Genomic DNA, 3575 nt, shown 5'->3' on the forward strand with positions numbered 1-3575 from the left:
TAGACAGGTCTTATTGTCCTGTTAGAGACTGTCCTCCCCTCCTACAGTAGATAGGTCTTATTGTCCTGTTAGAGACTGTCCTCCCCTCCTACAGTAGACAGGTCTTATTGTCCTGTTAGAGACTGTCCTCCCCTCCTACAGTAGACAGGTCTTATTGTCCTGTTAGAGACTGTCCCCTCCTACAGTAGATAGGTCTTATTGTCCTGTTAGAGACTGTCCTCCCCTCCTACAGTAGATAGGTCTTATTGTCCTGTTAGAGACTGTCCTCCCCTCCTACAGTAGATAGGTCTTATTGTCCTGTTAGAGACTGTCCTCCCCTCCTACAGTAGATAGGTCTTATTGTCCTGTTAGAGACTGTCCTCCCCTCCTACAGTAGATAGGTCTTATTGTCCTGTTAGAGACTGTCCTCCCCTCCTACAGTAGATAGGTCTTATTGTCCTGTTAGAGACTGTCCTCCCCTCCTACAGTAGATAGGTCTTATTGTCCTGTTAGAGACTGTCCTCCCCTCCTACAGTAGATAGGTCTTATTGTCCTGTTAGAGACTGTCCTCCCCTCCTACAGTAGATAGGTCTTATTGTCCTGTTAGAGACTGTCCTCCCCTCCTACAGTAGACAGGTCTTATTGTCCTGTTAGAGACTGTCCCCCCTCCTACAGTAGATAGGTCTTATTGTCCTGTTAGAGACTGTCCTCCCTCCTACAGTAGATAGGTCTTATTGTCCTGTTAGAGACTGTCCTCCCCTCCTACAGTAGATAGGTCTTATTGTCCTGTTAGAGACTGTCCTCCCCTCCTACAGTAGATAGGTCTTATTGTCCTGTTAGAGACTGTCCTCCCCTCCTACAGTAGATAGGTCTTATTGTCCTGTTAGAGACTGTCCTCCCCTCCTACAGTAGATAGGTCTTATTGTCCTGTTAGAGACTGTCCTCCCCTCCTACAGTAGATAGGTCTTATTGTCCTGTTAGAGACTGTCCTCCCCTCCTACAGTAGATAGGTCTTATTGTCCTGTTAGAGACTGTCCTCCCCTCCTACAGTAGATAGGTCTTATTGTCCTGTTAGAGACTGTCCCCCCTCCTACAGTAGATAGGTCTTATTGTCCTGTTAGAGACTGTCCTCCCCTCCTACAGTAGATAGGTCTTATTGTCCTGTTAGAGACTGTCCTCCCCTCCTACAGTAGATAGGTCTTATTGTCCTGTTAGAGACTGTCCTCCCCTCCTACAGTAGATAGGTCTTATTGTCCTGTTAGAGACTGTCCTCCCCTCCTACAGTAGATAGGTCTTATTGTCCTGTTAGAGACTGTCCTCCCCTCCTACAGTAGATAGGTCTTATTGTCCTGTTAGAGACTGTCCTCCCCTCCTACAGTAGACAGGTCTTATTGTCCTGTTAGAGACTGTCCTCCCCTCCTACAGTAGATAGGTCTTATTGTCCTGTTAGAGACTGTCCTCCCCTCCTACAGTAGATAGGTCTTATTGTCCTGTTAGAGACTGTCCTCCCCTCCTACAGTAGATAGGTCTTATTGTCCTGTTAGAGACTGTCCTCCCCTCCTACAGTAGATAGGTCTTATTGTCCTGTTAGAGACTGTCCTCCCCTCCTACAGTAGATAGGTCTTATTGTCCTGTTAGAGACTGTCCCCCCTCCTACAGTAGATAGGTCTTATTGTCCTGTTAGAGACTGTCCTCCCCTCCTACAGTAGATAGGTCTTATTGTCCTGTTAGAGACTGTCCTCCCCTCCTACAGTAGATAGGTCTTATTGTCCTGTTAGAGACTGTCCCCCCTCCTACAGTAGATAGGTCTTATTGTCCTGTTAGAGACTGTCCTCCCCTCCTACAGTAGACAGGTCTTATTGTCCTGTTAGAGACTGTCCTCCCCTCCTACAGTAGATAGGTCTTATTGTCCTGTTAGAGACTGTCCCCCCTCCTACAGTAGATAGGTCTTATTGTCCTGTTAGAGACTGTCCTCCCCTCCTACAGTAGATAGGTCTTATTGTCCTGTTAGAGACTGTCCTCCCCTCCTACAGTAGACAGGTCTTATTGTCCTGTTAGAGACTGTCCTCCCCTCCTACAGTAGATAGGTCTTATTGTCCTGTTAGAGACTGTCCTCCCCTCCTACAGTAGATAGGTCTTATTGTCCTGTTAGAGACTGTCCTCCCCTCCTACAGTAGATAGGTCTTATTGTCCTGTTAGAGACTGTCCTCCTCCTACAGTAGACAGGTCTTATTGTCCTGTTAGAGACTGTCCCCCTCCTACAGTAGATAGGTCTTATTGTCCTGTTAGAGACTGTCCTCCCCTCCTACAGTAGACAGGTCTTATTGTCCTGTTAGAGACTGTCCTCCCCTCCTACAGTAGACAGGTCTTATTGTCCTGTTAGAGACTGTCCTCCCCTCCTACAGTAGACAGGTCTTATTGTCCTGTTAGAGACTGTCCTCCCCTCCTACAGTAGATAGGTCTTATTGTCCTGTTAGAGACTGTCCTCCCCTCCTACAGTAGATAGGTCTTATTGTCCTGTTAGAGACTGTCCCCTCCTACAGTAGACAGGTCTTATTGTCCTGTTAGAGACTGTTCCCTCCTACAGTAGACAGGTCTTATTGTCCTGTTAGAGACTGTCCTCCCCTCCTACAGTAGATAGGTCTTATTGTCCTGTTAGAGACTGTCCTCCCCTCCTACAGTAGACAGGTCTTATTGTCCTGTTAGAGACTGTCCTCCCCTCCTACAGTAGATAGGTCTTATTGTCCTGTTAGAGACTGTCCTCCCCTCCTACAGTAGATAGGTCTTATTGTCCTGTTAGAGACTGTCCTCCCCTCCTACAGTAGACAGGTCTTATTGTCCTGTTAGAGACTGTCCTCCCCTCCTACAGTAGACAGGTCTTATTGTCCTGTTAGAGACTGTCCTCCCCTCCTACAGTAGACAGGTCTTATTGTCCTGTTAGAGACTGTCCTCCCCTCCTACAGTAGATAGGTCTTATTGTCCTGTTAGAGACTGTCCCCTCCTACAGTAGACAGGTCTTATTGTCCTGTTAGAGACTGTCCTCCCCTCCTACAGTAGACAGGTCTTATTGTCCTGTTAGAGACTGTCCCCCTCCTACAGTAGATAGGTCTTATTGTCCTGTTAGAGACTGTCCTCCCCTCCTACAGTAGATAGGTCTTATTGTCCTGTTAGAGACTGTCCTCCCCTCCTACAGTAGACAGGTCTTATTGTCCTGTTAGAGACTGTCCTCCCCTCCTACAGTAGATAGGTCTTATTGTCCTGTTAGAGACTGTCCTCCCCTCCTACAGTAGATAGGTCTTATTGTCCTGTTAGAGACTGTCCTCCCCTCCTACAGTAGATAGGTCTTATTGTCCTGTTAGAGACTGTCCTCCCCTCCTACAGTAGATAGGTCTTATTGTCCTGTTAGAGACTGTCCTCCCCTCCTACAGTAGACAGGTCTTATTGTCCTGTTAGAGACTGTCCCCCCTCCTACAGTAGACAGGTCTTATTGTCCTGTTAGAGACTGTCCTCCCCTCCTACAGTAGACAGGTCTTATTGTCCTGTTAGAGACTGTCCTCCCCTCCTACAGTAGACAGGTCTTATTGTCCTGTTAGAGA

The sequence above is a fragment of the Salmo salar genome, chromosome ssa26, assembly GCF_905237065.1.
Source record: "Salmo salar chromosome ssa26, Ssal_v3.1, whole genome shotgun sequence".
NCBI lineage: Eukaryota > Metazoa > Chordata > Actinopteri > Salmoniformes > Salmonidae > Salmo > Salmo salar.